Source organism: Lepus europaeus, chromosome 19 (genome assembly GCF_033115175.1).
Source record: "Lepus europaeus isolate LE1 chromosome 19, mLepTim1.pri, whole genome shotgun sequence".
Classification (NCBI taxonomy): Eukaryota; Metazoa; Chordata; class Mammalia; order Lagomorpha; family Leporidae; genus Lepus; species Lepus europaeus.
Genome location: NC_084845.1, coordinates 17,048,539 through 17,071,442, shown reverse-complemented (window position 1 = coordinate 17,071,442; position 22,904 = coordinate 17,048,539). Strand labels below are relative to the sequence as shown.

At 55.4% G+C, this 22,904-nt stretch overlaps 1 protein-coding gene across 2 annotated transcripts in view; it reads left to right on the top strand.

The window, feature by feature from the left end:
* The first annotated feature begins 2,964 nt into the window (after positions 1-2,964).
* The window catches only part of CHST8 (carbohydrate sulfotransferase 8), a 120,611-nt gene continuing 100,671 nt past the window's right edge, over positions 2,965-22,904 (top strand). Inside the window, exon 1 of one of the 2 annotated variants that reach the window (XM_062176677.1) lies at positions 2,965-3,228. The gene's annotated coding sequence lies outside the window, so the exon portion shown is untranslated. Of the gene's footprint in view, positions 3,229-13,042; positions 13,109-22,904 lie in introns of those variants that run through there. The other variant, XM_062176678.1, reaches the window with a different exon arrangement.

The window sequence follows — 22,904 nt, the reverse complement described above, 5'->3', positions numbered from 1 at the left end:
TCTCTCTCCTTCTCCCTCTGTAACTTTGACTTTCAAATAAATAATAAAAATCCCTTAAATAGAAGATGCAAACTTGGGGTCACAATATTTCAAAGGCCACTACAGGGCCGAATGCTTGGCACAGAGTCCGAGCAGTGCCCTGGGGGAGGCTGAACTGGGGTGCTTCTGGCCTGCCCCACCCCCACAGCTGTCCTTCTTCCACCTTGCTCTCAGACCCTCCCCCTTCACTCTGCAGGGCAGAATCTATGATCCTTTTGCAAATGGGACACTGGCTGGAAGGAGGAGGGGAGGCAAGGAGAGACACTCAGCACATCCTACTGGCTCCTGGGAGAGCTGAAACAGACCCCCTCACCCCTACCTTGGCCATGGGCTCCAAAGAGAGTTGTTCATGAGCTGCCACCCAGATGGCCCGCACGCCTCTCCCAAAGCAATGCTCTGGTTCTCATGGGAGGAGAACACACCAGTTAGGACTCAAGACTCATGCCCTGTTTCAGACGCTGTGGGGACCATTTAGGCCTCCCCACTGTGCCAGAGGTGGGCAGGAATGGTAGCAGGAGGGGTGTTGCAGAGCCCACAGAGGGAGAGATTTGCCTCCACCCATCAAGCCCCTCCCCCTCTTCTCTTGCACCCCCCCCCCACCGCCCCCCACCCTGGAGCTGCAAACAGCAGGGCTTCTGGCTCTCTATTAGCACCTCTGGAGCTGCAGCAGTGGACTCAGGAGGCCACCGGGGAAAATGTCTTTTTACCTTCGTTGGGATGCAAAGAGCCAAGTTGGCGCTAATCTTCGGGTGTAGACACACAGATCAAGAATGGCAAGCGGGCGTGCCGGCTTCACGCCGGGATTCGCAGCTCCCTCCTCCTCTCCTCTCTCACTGCAGAGGCTGTGCCTGACTTTCAGGAAAGGGCACAACAGCCCCTGGCAAAGCGCGGGAGGAAAACTCGCTGGGTGCGTGCAGGCTTCAGGCCCCCTTGGGCGGGGGTGGGTTCCCCCGAGGACTCCCCAGAACCAGAAGGAAGTGTGAGTGAGAAATGGCAGACATGGAGACCGTCAAAGAAAGGCAGCTTTGTTGATTCCCAGCGCTGCCTGCCTGGAATATTAGATGCAAATAAGCGCTAATAAGTACAGTTGGAAAAGCTAAGGGAAAAACCACCCTTCCCAGCGGCATCCCCACACACATGCACGGGGCTCCATGGACCGGGCACAGTGAGGCCTGTGTAGACTGAGGAAGCAAAGCCTGTGTAGACTCGCTCCATGGAAGAACTCACCGTCCAGGGCCTCCCCACTTCGAGGCTGGGCCCTGGGAAAGGGGAGCTCCCGTGTTTCCCCCACTGTGTATGTGTGTGCATTTGGCTTCCAGGTCTGTGCACCCCAGAGCTTCTCTTGACCATTGGGCCTCTGCAGCCAGAGCTGTGAACCTGCCCCAGGCTCAGCTGCAAGCAGGGACCTCGTGGGTAGCTGTCCTGACCCCAGATGGGGAGAGCAGGAGAGGAGCGGCGATAAGGGCGGTTCAGGTTCAGGTTCAGGGCCAGGCTCAGCCCGCTCCCCAATGGCTGGGCAAGTGGCTTCCGGCTCAGCCACCCTCCCCTGTCTTTGGGCCCAGGTCTGCTCCTCCTGCTCTGGTTTGCTCTGTCCTTCACCCCTGCATTTGACTCTTGTAATTTCTGCCCCGGGCTGAGGTGGCGGCGGGCCATTCCAGCCACATACACGCACCCTGCTCCTCCGCGTGTGCACCGGTTTCCCTGTCTGTGAAATGGGAATGGTGAGGCCTCCTTTGCTGACGCAGGACTGACAGGGAGATCTGGGGAGTGCTGGTTTATCGTCTCACCCAGGACGCTCTGGGCTTCCCAGGGAGGTCCTCAGGAGGGGCTCTGCTTCCTGCCAGGGCCCTGCTCTGGCTACCTTGGGCCTTGGGCTCCCAGGGCCCTCCCATGCCCCATTCTCTCTCTCTCTCTGCTTCTGGGGGCAGCTTGGAGTCAGACGAACCAACCAGCAGATACAATCAGAAAAAGGAAGGCAAGCACTCTCACTCCATTTTACTAAAGGCTTCTCTGCAGGTCTTTAAAAGTCCAGGTTAGCCACCCTACCCCCAAGCCTGAGAGGTGACTGATTGGCAATCTCCTACATTTCCTGCCCCTCCCACCATGCTGGTGCTAGCCCCTTGCAGGGGGGAAGGGGGAGGGTCTCTGCCCTGGCGCCTTGCAGCAGCACACTGGTTACCGCCCTGCTCTCTTGCTCTGCTGACTCTCAGGCCGGTGACAACAGGGACGTCAAAGATGAAGCCCTCAGGGGGAGCTTGGGTCCCAGGGCGCTTTCAACAGATCCAGAGACCCTGGAATATGCCGACGGTGCAGACACCCGGGGCTGAGGCTGCCCAAGAACTTGACCCAATTCCACGCGAGACGCTAGCTCAGGGCCTTCTTCGAATCTCCCTGGGTTCCGCATGCCTGTAGCGTGGAGGCCTGTGCGGACGCCCCCTGCCCAGCTCCGGGGCGAGGCCCGCGAGCGTGCCGCCTTGTCCTCTTTAGAATGGGCATGGGGTGCTACCTGCCCAGGAAGCAGCAGCACCCTGGCCGTGGTCTGCAGCCAAGCGTCAAGGACCCGGAAGCCTGTCGCAATCCCCACCACGACCACCCGGTCAGCTGCCGGACCGCGCCCCGCGGTGGCTTCTGCTGAGCGCGCGGCCAGCGGGGCCGCGGGAGCCTCCGAGCACGCCTGGACGCGGTGCCCGTGAGCTCCCGGGAGGCACGAACGATCCCGGGAGTGATCCCCTCCCGGCCGGGCCATCGCCACCGCCGCCGCCACCACCACCGCGGGGCGGAGCCCGGGCCGGGGGCGGGGCGCCAGGCGGGCGCGGCGCTATTTCCAGCCTTGCCGGAGGCTTAGCTCGCACTTCGCTGGGAGCTTTCCCGGCGCGCAATCCGGAACCGGCGGTGCTGCGGGAGGAGAGAGGACCAGGCGGCGGCGGCGGCGGCGGCGGCGGCAGCGGAGGCGGGGACCGATCTGGGCCGGGGGCCGAGAGGCAACGCGCCGCCGCACCCTCTTGGTCGCCCTCTCCTGCGCGCCCCGGCCGCCGGCCCCCGCCGCGAGCCCACCCGGAGCACCGGGTTCCGCTCCGAACTGGGGCTGAGCTGCTTCCAGCCGCCCGGCGCCCCAAGCCGCGGCTTCGCGGTGGAGAACCGCGCCCGGACTAGAGGCGCCCGCGGCTTCGAGAGCGTCGGCTGTGCCAGGTGAGTGGCTGCGCTTCCGCCCCACCCCTGTCCCCGCCCGACGCAGGCTCCCGGCCTCGAGGGACTCCCTGTGGGGTCCCCGGCAGGCGCGGGACTGCAGTGCGCGCCCATCCCGCGGCGGCCCCACGCGGATAGCAGCTGGCAGCCGCGGGCGGAGGTGGGGCGCGCGGGGCTCCAGTCTGGCTGTACTTTGGGGACCGATCCCAGTAGCGGGAACTTTAATTGGACTTTTGCTCATCGGGTTTCACTCGCCGCCGCCCGGCTGCGAACTGCCGCCCCTCAGGCTCTCCGGGTTCCGGCGGTCTCCGGCCCCTCTTCCAGGCTGTGGGTGCTGGGCGCGGGGTGGCAGCGTCGGGCGCCGAGCTGGCCGGGCAGGAGCGCCCCGGGGCGCCCGGGCTTTCTCGTGCGCTCGGAGCTGATCCTGGGGACGGGCAGTGGCGGGCAGGGGCGAGGGGCGAAGTTGGCGGTGGCTCGGCGTCGCACCAAGCGGCGGGAGGTGCCCCACGCTCCGCCGCGCGCATCCCCGCCCCGCAACTCTCCAGGGCACCGGCCTGTTGTGTGCTCCCGGCGAGCGTGTGTGCGTCAGTGACCGTGTGAATGTGTATGCGTGCGTGTGTCCACGAGTGCGGGAGTCCAAGCCTCTCGCAGCTTGAGTGGGCGGAGAAAGGGTCCACCGCTTCGCCGCGGGACTGAGCCGAGCCCTGGCGGCGGCCGCCCGCTTCTGCACACCGGCTCCGGCCTCTCCCGAGGCCCGCGGGCCCAGGCGAAGGGGCACGCGTGGGTTTTGGCAGTGCTGGCGTCGGCTCTGGGGTCTGGAGGTGACCCCTTCGCTCCCTCCTGCGCGGGACTCCCTCGGCGCCTAACTTTCGCTGCGTAACTGGTCTCCAGGCCCCGCGACCCCGACTGGGAGCTGGGGCAGCCGCGGCACAGCGCCCTCGGCCGTGGGCACCGGCACTCCCTGCCTGATCTCACGGAGAAGTAGGGGCCGTTTCGGGTGTCACAACGCATCCCACACCCCTGGGCTGCCTCCAAGCCGGACCCTGAGCCACGATCGGCCGTGACAAGGGGAACCGGCACACCCGGCCCCCTCTACCTGCTCTGCTCGGCAGCGTGGACTGACTGGGCCGCACAGCACGTGGGAGAGGCGGAGAGATGCGGCGAGAGGATCGGGGTGGGGAAGGGGAAGGGGTCCCATTGGCCCCTTCCCCATTCCCTGGAAGAACATAAGCTACATCCTCCAGCCACCTTTCCTTGAGTTAACTCTCACTCGAGTTCACCTTGACCTTTGCGCGCGCGCGGGGTGGGGGTGGGGGTTGGGGGGGTGCGGCATTCCTAAGTCTTAGGACAGAGCAACCTTTTGGGGGCAGAAGTAGAAGAACACTCTTTAAAATTTCCCCGTTGTCAACGCCTGTCCTGCCCGCTCTCTGTCCTTGCTCCAGACCAGAGACAGGAGGGAGTGTGGCACTGGTTCTGGTGGGAGACCTTGTTTTAATTAAGACATCCCCCGGTCTATGGCAGGGTAGGGTGGGATGGGGAGGTCCCTTGGGAGCCATGGGAGAGTAGTCAGCAGACTTGCCAGGGAAATGACCCAGACCCCGAAGAGACAGCGCCTCAGTAGGACCGGTGGATAGTCCAATACGCGTTTGAACCCAGAAAGCCTGGTCTCCGCCTCCATCCTATTGCTCTGGGCCTCACGCGTAGCATAAGTTATTTATTTATTTTTCTGCAATCAGACTCTGCGCGAGTGAATTATGTTCCTGGGGTATTGATTTTTAAAAAGACCCCAAATTAAAAAGTCAAGGCTTTCTTAAAGCAAGGTCAAGGATTAATTATTTATAGACATCAGTCTGCCAGTGGGGAGGGGACGTGCTCATTTGTAAATTGCCTGAGCAGGCAAAACCAACCTCTTCTGCTGCCACCCCCCCACCCCCGGCCCTGGCTGGCAGGGGAGAGCTGGCGGGCTTGTCTGACCCGCTGGGCTGGGCAGAGGGTTGCTGGGCAGTGCCTGGAGAAGGCTGCCTGGTCGTTCAGCCTGCTGCTTGAGATGCCTTCCCCATCCTGTAGCCAGAATATCACTTGGGACATTTCATGCACATTTGCTAGGTTTCCGTAATGAACATTTACTGATTGCAGAGTGTCCAGGGAATTTCATTTTTGAAACATTTATTCAGATCTCTGTTTATGTAAGCTAATAAGTCCGGGAAAGTCCGGTAGCTACCGTCTTGATTGTGCCTGGCAGGCTACTCTCCGAATCTGCCTTCAGTACCTTTAAAAGGACTGGAGACATCCTGCAGGCTGCTGCCCTGCCCCTCACTCTGAATTTGTGCCAGCGGCCTCCTGATCTGCTGTTTGTGGTCTCAGGGCTGGAAGCGGAGGAAGGCGGACGCTTTGGGCTTTTGTCGTTGTTGGTTGAAGCCCCTGGTGGGAGGAACCGTCGGTGGGCACTGCAGTGCTGGTGGGCGCAGGTGGGGAATTGTGGTCCTATCTGAGGTCCCCAGCTACCCTCCTCCGCTCCTACCTCCTGCCCTGCCTGGAGTCTGAGACCCACCTCCCTACCTTACCCGTGCATGGCAGCCACTTTGTAGAAATGTGGGATGGAGGAGGGGCTGTTGGCAGAAAAGTGAGTGGAGATTTAGGGTGTCCCCAGTTAGAGTCAGGATACACTGCGTGGAACAAGTGATCAGCTCGCCACTGACCAGAAGGTAGGGAGTTCTATAACAGGAGATGGAGATCGTGCAGGCCCAAGGATCAGTGTGGTTCTGCCATGGGACAGCAAAAATATACAGTAAATGAAAAGTTGAAGGTGATGTCTGGGTGCGAGAGGGAGCGTAATAAAGTTCATGTCAAAGGCAAACCGTGACAAAGCTATGCATGCACTGAACGGTTTATTTGGTTTTTGCTCCTAAATAAGCTTGCATTTTCATTCCCTTTCCATGAGAGTTTAAGTTCCCTCTTCATTGCATCCTCAGTGTCCTGGAGCTTCGGGACATCGGCTGGGGGCGGGCAGCCTGCAGGGTGACAGTGCGGTGACAAGAGGCTGCTTTGGTCCTGTTTTGGAGGCGCTGCCAGCTGTGTTCCCTCCCTCCCGGGGAACGGCTGCCCAGAGGCAGAGGAAACCCACGGGCTCAGGCCACCTGGTGACGGCTGCTTCAGCGCCAGTGGCACTGGCAGCGGGAGACGTGGTCTCATTCCTTATCCGCTGAGGGATGTGTGTGACCCTTCAGTGGGTAAATCACCGTGGAAGAAGATGAGGCTTACAAATTGGCCGTGGAGAAAAGTTGTGACTTTCACCCTGTCCAAAACTGCCTGTCATTTCTGATCTGGCGCTTTGTCGTGCACCTGCTGGACCTGTTAGAAATTCCGAAACGCAGCCTGGGCCACTGAGAGACAGGGCAGCCTGCATCCTAGGGACTGACACTGAGAAGCATCTCTGAGCCCTAGCCCAGCTCCAACGCCACCTTTGGGGAAGTCAGAGGGTGTCTGTGTGCAGCCTGGGGCTGGGGGCCGCAGACACAGCTGCCCTCCCTAGTTGGAGGCCTGGGTCTCACCTTCCCACTGCCCACCTGGAAGACCACGTGCTTCTGGGAAATGCATGCTTCCTGGTGCTGGCCCTCGCCTCGCCATGCCACAGCCAGAGCCGGCTTTGGGGAGTGATGTTTACTGGAATAAAAATGGAATCCTCAGCAGTGGAACGGGGAGCCAGGTGATGCTCCGTGCCACACTCCCAGTGCCAGCCCTGTTGTGGCTTCTTTGTGCCACCAGTAGATGTTTGTTGAGCACGTATTAGGTGTCCATCACCATGCCAGGCCCTGAGCAAGAGTACAGGTGGTCCCTGCCTTGTGGGGTTTGTCATTGCCAGAGAGGGACTTCACCATCATTAGTTCATCACTCACCGATTCATTCTGTGCTTAAGACATTGATGCAAATAACACCAATGTGTGTGTGATTCTAGGCTATCGTAAAAGGATAAAGGGAACACCTACAATATAGGGACTAGGGGGGCTCCTCTGAGCAGGTGGCCTGGAAAGGGGGCTGGGACTGGGAGAGTGAGTGCAGGGGTCCCCCACCTGGGGAGTGCGTGAGGAGCGTGTAGCACTGTCCAGGAGCTGTGGAATGTCATTGGAGGGGGTGAGATGTGGCCGGACAGGCAGGTGGCACCCTGGCCACCTGGGTCCTTCAAGGACTTTGTCCTATTAGCTGCAGAGTGGGGGCTGCAGGAATCCTGGAGAAAGATGATCCAGGTCCTTGAGGGGAGTGGGAGGAAGCACGCGAATCCCATAGTGACTGGTGCGGGAGGGGAGGAGAGGAGGGGGAGGGGAACTCTGTGCAACACTGGCAGGAACTGTGGGTTCTCTGTGGCAGCCCCCCACCTCACCCCTCTCCCAGAGTCCCAAGCTCCTATCCACTGTGGGTGGTTTCTCTCTTCCCAGGCCTTTGTGATCGGGCAGCTGGCTGTGGGGCTGTGCCTCTGCACCTGCCCGCTACATACTCCTTCCAGCTGTGTGCTGGGCCCCCGCTGCCTTTCTGTCCGTGGAGTCCCTGCCCAGCCCTGGGATGTAGCAGGCACTCAGGAGGTGACATTTCCTGTCCAGGGCTCTGTGGCAGGGACCAGCTACTGGATGGATGCTCAGAACCATGGCCCTGTTTCCTTCCATGTCTCCTTCCCAGCTGGGTCAGCCTCGCTCAGACCAGCCTACTCTTGCTGTGAGGACCACTTGCTGTGTTCCTGATGCCCACCATCCTCCGGCGTTGATCACCCGCATGTCTCCTGGCCAGTGGTGGCCTCAGCCTGTGCGTCACTGCCTTGGCTTCCTGATCCCTTTGTAGGTCGTTCACTAAAGGCTAACTTTAAAGTTAGCGGGAAGTAGAGGGAAAAGATGACTTTATTTTGGAGCAAGAATTTTTTGAAATTCGTGCATTTGAGGGATCTTCAAGAAAGTCCATGAAGAACACCATGCACCTGCCAGCCGCTTGATGTGCGTTGATGGCTGACTGGCAGCTGCCCCAGAAGAGACTCCTACTCTGTGCCTTTCTCTCATTCTCAGCCTTCTCTGCTCTTCCTCCTGCTAGGAGCCCGTCTGTACCTGCTCCCTCTCCCTCTCTCTCTCTCTCTCTCTCTCTCTCCCTCTCTGTCGGCCCTGCCCAAGGCTCAGACTCCCCATGCCCCCTGATGTCTGTGTGCTTCCTGTGGCTGCCCTGGCCTCCCCCACCGGGCCGGGCCGGGCTGTCTTCCAGAGCTGGGGAGGGGGAGCAGGTCTATGAGTCACCGCACTTCCCGTTGTGCCCATGCTGCTGGCAGCCGGCCCCGAGCCCAGTGGCTGCTGAGCTGCAGGCAACAGCCCAGGTCGCTGTCACCTTGTCCTCACTCTGTCTGGGCCCGAGCCAGCTCCTCCCTGGCTGGGCCCAGCTCGGGGATGGGAGGGGTGCGAGGCAGGGAGAGGATGCTGGGAGGTTCACTTGTACTTCTCGATGCCCCAGGCCTCTGTGTGCCGCTGCCTGAGGCCCCTGAGGGTGTGGCCAAGGCAGACTGGCTTTCCGGTTTGGCCTCTCTTCTGTTCTGACTGCTGCCCTCGCCACTGGGGACCACTGGGCAGGCCCCGATGTCCTCTCTGGGAAGGTGACACAGGAGAGCCCTCTGGCAGCAGTCGCCAGCCCGGGGACAGATGCACTTGCACTTGGCAGTCAAGTCATCTCCCCCTACGGGGCTGTCTCTGCTGGGGACTGACTCATGTCTGCACAAACCTCCTAGCCAGGGGACACAGGGAGGGGCTGTGCTTCCTGTGCCACGCGAGGGCAATGCCTGAAGGCACGAGTCCGGGCGCAGCTAACACTGCGCACCTGCAGAGCCTCAGGCCTGGCCCTGGGGGAGCCCAGCAGACACTAGCAAGTTCACGTGGCTGATGTAGAAGCTGCTCTCTCTCTCTGTTGGCCACGAGGAGTTTGGCATAGAGAAGCTACTCTCTGACGGCTGACTGGCAGGCAGTGAGCTAATCTACCCGTGTGTCTACACTGGCAGAGCCAGAGTGTGGTGCAGGCAGTCAGTCTACACTGGCTGAAACAGTGGGTGATGCAACCAGCCTCTGGTGTGCTGAGGCCAGTGTTGTAGGTTCCTTCTGGAACCTTTACCTTTTCCTGTGTGGTTCTGTCTCCACCTCCTCCTCCTCCTTCTCTACCTCTTCCTCCTCCTCTTTCTTCTTCCTTTTTTTTTTTTTTAAGATTTGTTTATTTGAAAATCAGAGTTACACACAGAGAGAAGGAGAGGCACAGAGAGAGAGAGAGAGAGGTCTTCCATCCACTGGTTCACTCCCCAATTGGCTGCAATGGCTAGAGCTGCACCGATCTGAAGCCAGGAACCAGGATCCTCTTCTGGATCTCCCACATGGGTACAAGGGCCCAAGGACTTGGGCCATCTTCTACTGCTTTCCCAGGCCATAGCAGAAAGCTGGATCAGAAGTAGAGCAGCCGGGTCTCGAACCGGCGACCATATGAGATGCCGGCACTGTAGGAGGCAGCTTTACCTGCTATGCCACAGTGCCAGTCTCCATCTGTCTTCTTTTAAAAAAAGATTTATTTGTTTGAAATAGTTACAGAGAAGGAGAGGGAGGTCTTTCATCCACTGGTTCACTCTCTGGATGGCTTCAATGGCCAGGCCAAAGCCAGGAGCCAGGAGCTTCTTCCAGGTCTCCTACATGGATGCAGGGGCCCAGAGACTTCTATCTTCCACTGCTCTCCCAGGCCATTAGCAGGGAGCTGGATCGGAAGTGGAGCAGCCGGGACTCAAACCATCTCCCTTAGGTGCTGCAGGCAGTGGCTTTGCCAGCTACGCCACAGTGCCATCAGTGTTCTGTCTTCCCGGAATCATCTAACCCACCCCTCCCCTAGTCGTCTGAGTTCGGTTGGGGCTTCTCCTACTGTTCCCCCAGCCTCCCAAGTCCCTTTTGCAGGCACTGGTTAGGGGCTGGGAGTGCTGTGGCAGCATGGTCTCACCTGGGCATCCCCTCCCCCACTGTTGTGCTGGGTGCAGAGGCCCCCTGTGGCCTTCATCACACCACCCTCCCTGCTGCCACTCACACGCCTTTCTCTCACCAGAGTCTTTCAGGGCTGATGACAGCCTTGGTGTGCGTGGTGAATTGTGTTTCTACTGGTTGGGTCCATCTTGCTGTTTCTTGCTTTGATTTTGGGCCTCGTGAGGTTTGGGCTCATCTGCAAATTTAATTTCATGACCATTCATCCCTGTGAAAGTGCAATCTATGCCTATTATTTAACTCTTCTCAGATTCCCTCTTCCATGAATGAAAGTGTCAATGGGCAACCATGGCAACCACCTCCACCCCTCCCTCTTCCCTGTGGGTTGCGCCTGAGCCACACCTGGAGCCAGACTGCCCTGGTTCAAGCCCTAACTTGTGGTTCATCCTTGTTAGTCTATAGACTTCCACTGGGTGGATATACCCTGTTGAATCCGTTCTCCTGTTGATTGGCATCTACATGTCCTGAGTTTGTGGCATCAGCATATGTACCATTTCAGATTCCCTTAGGAAAGAATTGCTGGATCACAGGCTGTGCTTTTTTTTTTTTTTTTTTTAAGATTTATTTATTCATTTGAAAGAGTTAGAGAGAGAGAGAGAGAGAGAGAGAGAGAGAGATCTTCCATCCACTGGTTCACTCCCCTAAGTGGCTGCAATGGCCGGGGCTGAGCCAGGCTGAAGCCAGGAGCCAGGAGCTTCATCCCAGTCTTGAATGCAGGTGGCAGGGACCCAAGCACTTGGGCCTTTGCCCAGATAGGAAGTGGAGCAGCCAGGACACAAACCAGCACTCATATGGGACGCTAGCATCACAGGTGTCAGCTTTACTTGCTATGCTACAATTCTGGCCTTTTTTTCTGTTTTAAAACATGTATTCATTTATTTGAAAGGTAGAGTGAGAGAGAAAGAGAGATCTTCCATCCACTGGTTCACTCCCCGAATGGCCAAAATGGCTGGGGCTGGTCCAGGCTGAAGCCAGGAGCCAGGAACTTCATTCTGGTCTCCTAGATGGATGGCAGGGAGCCTTGCCAGGCTTGTTAGCAGGGAGCTGGATCAGAAGTGGAGTAGCCAGGATTCAAGCCACGCTCTGGTCTGAGATGCTGGCATCGCCGCCTGTGCCACAGCACCGGCCCCGGTGTGCATCCTCTGTAGGAACCGTGACCGGTCCTCCCCAGTGGTGGTGCTGGTTTACCCCTCTCCTCGCCAGTCCAGTGGGAGAGTTGTTATCGTCCCAGTCCTTTCCAACACCTGCTGCTGTTGGTCTTTCTCGTTTTAGCCCTTCAGTGAGTGTGTAGCGGTGTCACCCCGTGCTTTCCGTTTTATTTCCCAGAAGACTAACACCATTTATTTTTCCCCCCAACAATACTTTGAACCTAAAAACATTATTAACAAATTTGAAAATCCGCTTTCACCCTCAGAGTGTGGGACTCTTCCGTGTTTTCCAGGTGCTTTCGATTCTTTCTGCTGGGTCACTTTGAATCTGCCAGGCTGGAAGGCGGGCATGGAGGGGGTGGATGTTTCTCTGCCCGGGATCACCTGGGAAGCTGGTCCGAGAGGCAGATGCTGGACCCAGCCCACGCCAGAGTCGCCTGAGGACCCTCCCTCCTGTAGCCTCCCTGGGGCTGGTTGCATTTTCCTGTCACCAGTGCCATGCACCCCAGTTGCCCTGAGGGTCACCTCACTGCCTTGCCTTGGTGCCTAGATCAGTCCTGGCACACAGAGGGGCTCATGAAAATCCCCGGGGGATGAAGGGCCGGGGGGGGGGGGGAGGTGCAGGGCTGCCGTGGGCCTCCCCGTTTTCTCCCAGCCCAGCGGGCTCAAACAGGCTTTGTAAGGACATTGAGCGGCCATGGTGAAGGTTCTGAATGGAAGACGGAATCTTGGACTGGGGGGAGACCTGTGCTGGTACCCTGTACCCCTAGGTGACTTCCCACTCCCCAAAGACAGCGGGGGTGGGGTATGAAACTGCAGCCCTGCTCACCCCAGAAGCGGTGCTGCAGCTCCAGCTTCCAGGTTAGGAAGGAGGACAAGGACTCTGGCTGGGATATGTGTGTGTGCTCCACGGAGGAGGGAGGCCTGGGCTGGCCGCCAAAGATGGCAGGTGGGGTGGGATGGTGGACAGCACTTCGTGGACTAGTTGGCGTGAGCTGCACCCTAAGGGTCAGTTGTGAAGTCCATGGGGTAGGACATTCACTGAGCCCCCAGCAGATCGTGGTCTGGGTGACCCTGGCACCCAAGTGCATAAAACAATGGTCTGGGTTCCCTGGAGAGCTTTGGAGGACTTCCTGAAGGAGGCAGCCTTGGAACTGCGTGTCTCAAGGGCTGGGGTGAGCACTTTATCCTGATGCTGGTAGAAACCATCGCCAAGCTTTGGGTCCACAGGGCACGGACAGCCCGAGCCAAACACCAGTCACTTTAAACTAGGACAACAAATGAGCCCAGGACACACACTTTGTTTATGCAATGTGTGGGCGGGTGTGCGAAGACGGGAGAGCTAAAAGCAGTTGGTGAAAAACAACACCTTTTTTTTTTTTTTTTTTTTTTTTTTTTTTTGGTGGGAAGACAGATTAGAGAGGTTTATGCTCTTCTGTGATAACTAATATGAGAGGTTTATCAAAGTTTAAAAAAAAAAAAAGAAACCCTTGACGCGTTTTGCAAAATTGATTGGGAGCCTTGGCAGATTTGAGGAATCGTTCAGTAACGTTTTCCGGGTCGATGCTAATTTGATGCAGCAGACCTGAGCCCGCGCCAATTGACTGCCAAACCGGAGCTACTGTGCAAGGTTTATGGGCGGACCACTCGTAAAGACGCAAGTGTCCCACCTCGCTCAGGATGTGCACCAGGGAGAGTCTATAAGAGGTACCTGATCCTCCTGGCCTTTGACTTGTGAACACTCCGGGGGGCCCAGATTCCTTGCAGTCTTTCATGCCCCAAGGCTCAGGGTCCTGGGTCGGCGGGGAGTCTCCAGAAACTAGGGTCAGAGGTAGAAGATGCCGTAAAATTACACTTCGCAGGTGCAGGTCTCCTGTGTCCACTGAATAACTTGTGAGCCAGGCCTTGGGAAGGCACAGGGCCTGCAAGCACAGCCTCTCTCTCCTCCGGGAGGGAGCCAGGGGCCCCTTCCTCCTGGGACGTCATTTCCAAGGGAAATCAAGTCCGCGCGGGGAACGAGAGCCCCGGGCCCTCCGTTTCTTGGTTTCTGTTTTGTTTCCTGGGCTACCGAGTGCCGGATTGGACCGTGGTTGCAGCTCTTGCTCCACGCAAACACTGCCGGCATAAGGACATCACCTGAGGTTTGGTTTGCACGTCGGCAACCATTTAACAATCAAAATGGTCACGATTCCTGGCTCTCCCCATGGAAAAGCCCCGTTAATACTTTCCACAAAGGAGAGGTGGCCTTGAGCGGTGTCATTCCACTCCCTCTACCCCTGCCGTCCCCGGCCACCTCCCCTCCCCGCCAGGTTCATTAGCTGGGCTTCCATGAGGAAGGTTGCAGGTGGGGGCCGGGCAGGGCGTGGGCAGCCCGCTGGCGGCACAAAGCCTCATGGGTTTTCGCAAAGGCAAATTTGATCTTGGGCAAATGTCAGGGCGTTTTTGAAATCTGTGTTATGATATCAGCTCATTGCCAGCGTAGGGCTTCATCTGGATTTCATAAATATTATATGGGGCTCCCTCACTGGTGGCCAACTCGGCCAGCTGGAGACACAGACAGCCACTCCCTCCCTGCACGTGTGCGCGCGCGCACACACACAGACACACACACCGGCTACCCGTGGTAATCGCAGTCTAGTGCTGAGTTGTCATGCAAAACCAATTGGTGATATTTCAATCACGATGTTCTTGTAACGAATTCCATTCAAATTCCGTGGGAAAGGGAGTTAGACGTCCTCCTGCTGCTGGGAGAATGGTATGCTAAATGTAGCTTCCTGGGGCCCTGGCAGCTGTCCAGGCTTTGTAATTTATAGTTCTCCTTCCTGGTTCTCCAAGTGACCTTGGAACCTCCAAGCTGGTGGATTTCTTAGGATCAAGCTTGGCCCTCCTTCCTCTGCTGAGAACTGCCCAGGTGGGCGCTGCCTGGCTCCTTCAGGCAGGTGCTGAAATCCCGGGAGCACCTGGCAGGTGACGGGAAGATAGCTTGTTGCCATTGACCTTTTGTCTCAAATTGGTGTCAGCCCCGAAACAGTCAAATATTGTGTTACAAGGTGGCTGGCAGGTGATAGGCGCCTCTCTCTCTCCCCGGCCCCACACACAGCAGGTAGTCCTGGAGAGGAAGGAGGCGGGGAGACAAGGTGCAATCACATCCATCAGCTATTTTTGGTGGAGGAATAAACAAAATGGTCCAAACTGCTGCTGTTAACAGATTCTAGCAGGGGAGTGGCGTGTAGGAAGATTAATGTACAATTAAAGCTGGTGTGCGGGTAAATTACAGGGTGACAGCTATCTAATGCAAACACCCCAGACGTGTAATTAACAGGAGTTACAGGCTTTCCAGGGTGGATTGGCCCAGGGAGAGTGCGCTGGGAGCCATCAGCAGGGTCCAAGGCAGGACCTGGCAGACAGAGCCCGTCCGCATTGGGGTGGGCAGTCCGAGCTGTCACAGGAGCCGTGCGGCTCCTTAAGATGGCCCTGGGATGGGAGCCGGGCTCATCCTGCCTCAGGCTCTCGGTTCTTGTCCCAAGCTTCCAGTTCCTGCTGGAGCCGCCTGGTCTCCCCCTCCTTACCTTTTTGGCTTTGTGGTAGTGAAAGCCCATGGATGTCTTTCTTTCTTTTCTTTTTTCTTTTTTTTTTTGATGTTTTTAATTTCTTCTGCTTTGTCAGCTTTTTAAGGAATATGTTACATTATGTGGAAATTGGATGCTAACAAGATTTGTATGAATAAATTAGACTCTTAACTTTTTATGTTATTACAAAATGGAAATGGACTCTAATGACACTGAGAATTAATGTTCTGTTGCAAATAAATGCTGGGAATGGGACCCAATTGTCAATGCACTCCCCCTCTTGCATCCCTGGCCCTTCCTGCATGGCCTGGCTGGCCTAAGGGGGTGCCTCCCTCGTCCTTCCAGCCACTGTTCCCCCCAGGAGGCCTCCCTACCAACCCCTGGTGGTGGACGCTGGCCTGCGCTGCCCAAGACCCCCTTTAGGTCAAGGCCCATGGGGGCTGCCCCTGGGACCCCCCCCCCCACCTTCACCCCTGCGCCTCCATGCTCTCAATGAGAATTGCTCTTAGCTTCAGGGAGCTCCTTGCCTAGGGTCATACCCCTTCCTGTACCCGGTGGCCGGCTGATGTGAGGGGGTACCAGGGCCTGACTCTGTGCCTGAACTTGGGGCCTGCAAGGCCTCAGGTGTGAGGTACAGAGGTTGGCTTCTCCCTATGCCCACGCTTGCCCTCTCGCTTCCTCCCTGGAGGCTGTCCCAGAAGCCCTCCCCCATCCACCTGTCGCCACCTCCACCTCTGTTTCCAGGGCACTCAGCCCAGGCTCTCCAGCCAGGATCAGAGTCCCTGAGGATCAGACCTGTCCTTGCTGCTCCAGGTCCACTTTTAGAGCCCGGAGATGGCAGGGGAGGCGCTGACCGGGTACTTGGTCTCAGTCCAGGTCTCCCTGAGCAGGGATGGGCCAGCAGCAGCAGGACCCAGGGCCAACCCCCTCCCTCCCATCTGAGCTGCCGCAGCTCTGAGTGGGGGCAAACTCCGAGGGGTTTTCTGCAAAGGAAAGGGCTGGGGGCAATGAGGTGTGTGGGGGACCTGGGAGAGTGGGGACAAGGAGCATCAGGGAGGTGCCGTAGCCTGGGGTGGAAAACAGTGGGGGAAGAGGCGGCAGGGCAGGTGGCGTGGTCTGAGGTACCCAGAGCCAGGGCGGTGGGTGTGGGGAGGTTGGTGCAGGCAGCCAGGTATTTCACTGATCAGCAGCAGGTGCATTTAAAACCCTGACCCTGTGCTGACCAAACAGTGTGCATCCGTGCATTGAGCTGGGCTTCTGGGCTTGAGGAATGCGGAGTGCAGAATTCTCCCGGCAAGGCGGCTCCTTCCCCAGGGAAGGTGGACCCAGAGCCCAGGAAAGGAACCCTGCACGGCTGCAGAGCTGCTGGGCTCGGTGCTGAGCGGCTGCTGCCTCTGGCCTGGAGCATCCCCATCTGCCAGGAGAGGGCTGGAAGCTCTCGCTGTCGGGACTGTGGGGCTGTTGGCCACTGGCTGGGCCCTGAGTGCCCCTGGATCCTGGCAAACCCAACCCCCGCAGTGTGCAAAACTCCCCCTGGGGCTGTATGGACCAGGGGGAGCAGAGGGGCCTGCCAAAGACCTCGGCATTTCTGCCCTCACCTTCACACTCTTGGAAGTCGACAGGAGAAGCACCTGCTGAGAACACGAAGAAGCAAATAACGCCCTCCCTCCTGGTGCCCCCTTCTGGAGGGATCTGGGCCTCTGTACCTTGTCCCGGGGGGTGGGGGTCTCTTACGTGGATGCCGCTTTCTATACAGAAGCCCATAAGTCACACTCGTTTTATGAAAACCAATCATCTTTCCACCTACTGCACCTAACCTGTTTAATCACTTGCTACATCACGAACGCCTCTCCCCGGTTATGGATCTATTTCCGTGCTGCTCTTGACACCTGCACGGCGTTGCTTCGCCTGAATTTATCATAATTTATATAACCAGGTCCCCATTGGACGTTTTGGTGGTTTTCATTTTTGGTTTTCGATTTGAATGGGGAAGTGAGCATTCTTGCTGTATACCAATTCCTAGAAGTATCGCCTCCAAGGATTTGCACGGTTTTAAGACTTTTAATACTTCTCGACAAATCACCTTCCAGGAGGGCCCAGCGGTGCGTGAGCCTGCCTATTTTTCCTTCTAATCACACCAGCACGGGGGAGCTCCACTTTGTCAAATCTTTGTCAATCTGATAGGTTAAAGAGGGCCATGATTATTGCTTTTTTTTTTTTTTTTGCGTAACTTTTCTTTTTATCAAAGGAATATATGTATATAGTTAAAAAGGCATAAATAATAAATAAAAGAGCAAACTCAGCAGTCCTGTGCCCACCCCTCCCCTCCTCTCCCAGCCCCACTCCCTGGATGCAGCCGCCCGGGGTCTCTGAGCTATTCCCTGGGCGTCTATTACTGCCTCCGTATTTCTAAGTACTATGCAGGTGCAAAGTGGCCAGCAGTTGTTCCAGCATCATTTATTGAACATTCAGTCTTAGCTTAGGGATTTTTAAAAGCTGTACGATTTGTTTAAGTCTTGAATTTACTCTGGCCCCTTCTGGACGGTTCTGGTCTGGTCTGCGCTAGCTCCAGCCCCGGTATTTTAGTTACTGTAGCTTATGAACGTGTTTTTACTGTCTTGGAGGGCAAGTCTCCTGGCATCGTGACTCTTGTGTGACTGAGTTCATACTTTTGTTCTTTTTGGTATTTAGAAATAAGAGGTCAAACTCCCAATACTAGCCAATAGGGCTTCATTTTGGGGTTTCTTCATTTGTAGGTAAATGTAGGATGAATTTGCAGATAAATGGGCTTCTTTACTGTGGTTGGTGTGTTGTACCATGGTGAATATTCCAGTCTGATCCTTGCACTTGACAGGGATTTGTGGAGGATGAGCTGTGGGCCAGGTACCCTCCTAGACACGGACACAAAGCTGCCAAGGATGCCAGCTGTGTGGAGTTCTTGTGCGAGCAGGGGGAGCCGACGATGAGCACTGGATGTACTTAATCGGTATATTATGTGGTGTTGGTGCATTGGAAGTTACTTTGATAAACTAAGAGTAAGGAGGATGGGAAGGAGTTGGGTTGAGAAACAAAGTAGGTTTTTTTTTTTTTTTTTTTTTTTTTTTTTTGACAGGCAGAGTGGATATTGAGAGAGAGAGAGAGACAGAGAGAAAGGTCTTCCTTTTTGCCGTTGGTTCACCCTCCAATGGCTGCCGCGGCCGGCGCATCGCGCTGATCCGAAGCCAGGAGCCAGGTGCTTCTCCTGGTCTCCCATTCGGGTGCAGGGCCCAAGCACTTGGGCCATCCTCCACTGCCTTCCCGGGCCATAGCAGAGAGCTGGCCTGGAAGAGGGGCAACCGGGATAGAATCCGGCGCCCCAACCGGGACTAGAACCCGGTGTGCTGGCGCCGCAAAGTGGAGGATTAGCCTGTTGAGCCACGGCGCCAGCCACAAAGTAGGTTTTGCTACAGTTTGCATAGTGGTGTGAACAAGTACCCCACCCAGAGTTTCACCTGCTGGGAGCTTGGTCCTCGGTGTGGCTGTGTTGGCAGTGGCTGGACCTTTAAGAAGGCGGCTTAGGTGGTTAGGTCCTTGGGGGTGCTGCCCTCGGAAGCTATGAATGCAGTCCTCTGATTGGTTCCTGCAAGCCTGAGTTGTGATGAAAGGAGTGAGCCTTTCCCCAGAGCTGTTCTGGCTGCTGTAGCCTCGTGCAGGTGCACCTGCCATGATGCTGTCCGTGTCGTGCTGTGGTGTGGCCAGGAGGGTCCTTGCCAGAGGCCTGAGCCATGGGGCTGTCTGGCCTTGGACTTACAGCCTCCGAGCCTTTGAGCAAAGTCAACTCCCCCTCCTTTTTTTTTCAGCCGGGCCCCAGCCTTGGGTGTTTTGAAATAGAACAGAAAGATACGCAGGTGGTCTGGTGGGCCTCACTGAGAGTTGGGACTTGAGATTGGTGGGGTACAAGATGGCGGAGGCCAGTGGGTCTCACTGTGGGCCATTGTGCCCCCAGGGGAATTTGGCCACGTCTGCAGACGGCTTGGCTAGTCGTGACCAGAGGGGCACTCCTGACATCCAGTGGGCAGAAACTAGAGCCACAACCAAGCACCCCGCAGGCCAGGGCAACCTCACACCAGCGACTGGGCAGCCTCCAGGGCTGAGTGCCAAGGTGGTGAAATCGGGTGTAGACAAAGATGTCTCCAGGTGAGGGAGGGGGCTTCAGACGGGACTGAGAAACTGTAGAGGAGCAGGGGGTCCCAGGGCGAGGGGGCTGGAGGGGACGGCAGAGATTTGGACCTGGCTGGACAGGGTAAGGAATATGACTTTGCTCCAAATGGGATGGGGAGCTTCTGTAGGTCTTGGAACAGGGATGGGCCATGAAGTTTACATTTTGCAAGGAGCCTGGCTCGACTGTCGCCATGCTGAGGGGCCAGCAGGGCTGGAGCGGCCTAGGGAGAGACCGTGGTTCTGAGCCAACGTGGTGGCTGGGCAGGTGAGAGAATGGGCTGAGCTCCAGATCTGTTGGAAGGCAGAGCCAATGAGATTTCCTGGTGGACTGTCTGGGTGCGAGGAAGGACAAGTTCTGCTTTCAGTGAGTCTGCAAGGAGACTGCAAGGAGATAAACTAGACTTTGTGAGTGGGGTAACTCAAGAACAAAGGGAAGGGGAGGGAAAGGTTTTGTTTGTTTTAAGGATGGGAGAAATCATGGCATACCTGTGTGTTTTTGAAACTGATGGAATAGAATGTGGAAAAGCAGCGGCAGGGGGCTGACATTGTGGGGCGGCATGTTAAGAAGCCACCATCATCCCATACGGGGGGTGCTGGTTCAAGTCCCAGCTGGGCCACTTCTGATCCAGCTGTCTCCTAATGCTGCCTGGGCAGGTAGCAGGTGTGGCTCAAGCAGGTGGGCCCCAGCCATGCTTGTGGGAGACCCGGATGGAGTTCCAGCCTCCCCGTGTCTCTCTCTGTCGCATTTCAAATGAATGACTGAATGCCTGAATAAGTGAATGGCTGAGGCAGGAGAGGTGAGAGTTGCCGTTGCCGTATGCCATAGCAGGTTAGAGGGCTTTGGAGCTACAGATGTGCAGGGATTGTTAGAGCTGTAAATTTGCTTATCCTGAGCGTTTCCTATAAATCTAATCAGACAATGTGTGGTCTTTTTTTTTTTTTTTTAAACTTAGCATAATGATTTCAAGACTCATTCGTGTTGTAATACTTTATTTCTGTTTATAGCTGTCTGGATATACCACATTTATTATTTTACCCATTACTCCGCTGATGGACATTTGGGTCCTTCACACCTTCTGGCTATCACTAATAAAGACACTGTGTACACACTCGTGTGTGTACACATTCGTGTTCACGGTTTTGGGGGGAACATACATCCTCATTTCTCTCTGATGATACCTGGACACCAGAGGGGGTTTGCTGCATCGCGTGGTAACCGCGTTTTCTTCTTGAGGGACAGCCCGACTGTCTCCCAAAGTGGCTGCGCTGTTTCACACTCCTCTCAGCGGTGTATCGGGTTTTCATTCTTTTACTTCCCTGCTAATACTTGTTACTGTCTGTCTTTTAGATTGGAGTCATCCCAGTGGGTGTGAGCTCCTATCTCGTTGTAGTTTTGATTTGCATTTTCTTAATGACTAATGATGCTGAGCATCTTTTCATGTGGTTATTGGCCAAGGGAATATCTTTAGAGAACCTCTGTTCGGATCCCTAACTATAAATTAACTGGGTTGTTTCATTTATTTAGTGTCAAGTTATAAAAGTGCTTTCTTGAGGCCGGCGCTGCGGCTTTGAGTCCTACGGCACCACCAGCATCCCATATGGGCGCTGGTTCGAGTCTTGGCTGTTCCTCTTCTGATCCAGCTCTCTGCTATGGCCTGGAAAAGCAGTGGAAGATGGCCCATGGGGCCGGCACTGTGGCTCAGCAGGTTAAGCCTCTGCCTATAGTGCCAGCATCCCATATGGGTGCTGGTTCGATTCCCAGCTGCTCCACTTCCAGTCCAGCTCCCTGCTAATACGCCCGAGAGAGCAGCAGAAGATGTGTGGGAGATCCGGAAGAAGCTTCTGGATCCTGGCTTCGGATCGGCCCAGCATTAGCTGTTGCTGCCATTTGGGGAGTAAACCAGTGGGTAGAAAACCTCTCTCTCTCTGTCTCTCCCTCTTACTGTCTGTAACTCTGTTAAATAAATAACTTTTTTCTTTTATTTTAAGAAAGAGTGCTTTCTGTATTCTGAATTCATGTTCTTGGTTAGATATATGATTTGCAAATATTTTTTTCCTGTTGTAGGGAGTTTCTTATCATTTCCTTGATGGTATCATTTGTGGCACAGTAGTTTTTCATTTTCCTGAAGCCCAAATTTTCTATTTTTTCCTCTTGTTTGCTTGTACTTTGCCTCTGTGTATAAGAAGGTCTCCCCTAGGCTAAGGTCATGAAGATTTACTGCTTTCTGCTTTTTATTTACTTAGGCTATTTTTTTTAAATCTAAGATTTATTTTTTGAAAGATTTATTTATTTATTTGAAAGTCAGAGCCACACAGACGGAGAAGGAGAGGCAGAGAGAGAGAGAGAGAGAGGTCTTCCATCTGATGGTTCACTCTCCAATTGGCTGCAATGGCCGGAGCTGCGCCGATCTGAAGCCAGGAGCCAGGAGCTTCTTCCAGGTCTCCCACATGGGTGCAGGGGCCCAAGGACTTGGGCCATCTTCCACTGCTTTCCCAGGCCATAGCAGACAACTGGACTGGAAGAGGAGCAGCCAGGACTAGAACCGGCACCCTTATGGAATACCGGTGCTTCAGGCCAGGGCATTAACCTGCTGCTCCACAGTGCCGCCCCCTAAATCTAAGGTTTATTTTATTTATTTGAAAGACAAAATTACAGAGAGAGATGGAGACAGAGAGGTCTTCCATCTGCCTGGTTCACTCCCCTAATGGCCTCAACGGCCGGAGCTGAGCTGATCTGAAGCCAGGATTCAGGAGATTCTTCCCAGTCTCCCGTGTGGGTGCAGGGGCCCAAGGACTCGGGCCATCCTCCACTGCTTTCCCAGGCCATAGCAGAGAGCTGGATTGGAAGTGGAGCAGCCTGGACTAGAACTGGTGCCCATATAGGATGCTGGCACTGAAGGTGGCAGCTTTACCTGTTACACCACAGCGCCGGCCCCTCTTCTTCTTCTTTTAAGATTTATTTGTTTGAAAGGCAGAATTACAGAGAGGCAGAGGCAGAGAGAGAGGAGAGAGAGAGGGAGAGAGAGAGATCTTACATCCACTGGTTCACTCCCCAAATGGCCACAATGGCCAGAGCTGGGCAATCCAAAGCCAGCAGATTCTTCCTGGTCTCCCATGAGGTCAGGGGCCCAAGGACTTGGGCCATCTTCTACTGCTTTCCCAGGCCATAGCAGAAAGCTGGATCAGAAGTGGAGCAGCCAGGTCTCGAACCGGCACCCATGTGGGATGCTGGTGCTGCAGGCCAGGGCCTTAATCTGCAGCACTGGCCCCTTATTTAGGCTTTTTGTTTAATTTTTATTTCTAATTGAATTGGCAAGTGTTCCCAGGATGACGTTAAAGAGAGTGGATTTTCTTTGTTCTATTCCTGACTTTAATATTTTTCCATTAATCATGATACTATCTATGGGATAAGATTTTTTTAATTTAAAAAGAATCCTGTATTACTAGTGTTTATAAATAATTGGTGACTTCTCCCCACCCTAAATATATTTAATCTGTCTACAGAGATCAACATGGTTTTTTTCTTTTGATCTATTGATGCAATAAATTATATTAATAGATATCCTAATATTCAGCCTTTCTGTAATACATTTCTGCCTTAACATCTTGTTTGTATACACAATTATTTCATTGTGGCACTTGTTCAATAAACATAAGTGTTCTTTTTAATAAACATATTTATTTGAAAGGCAGAGTGACAGAGAGAGAGAAATCTTCCATCGGCTTGTTCACTC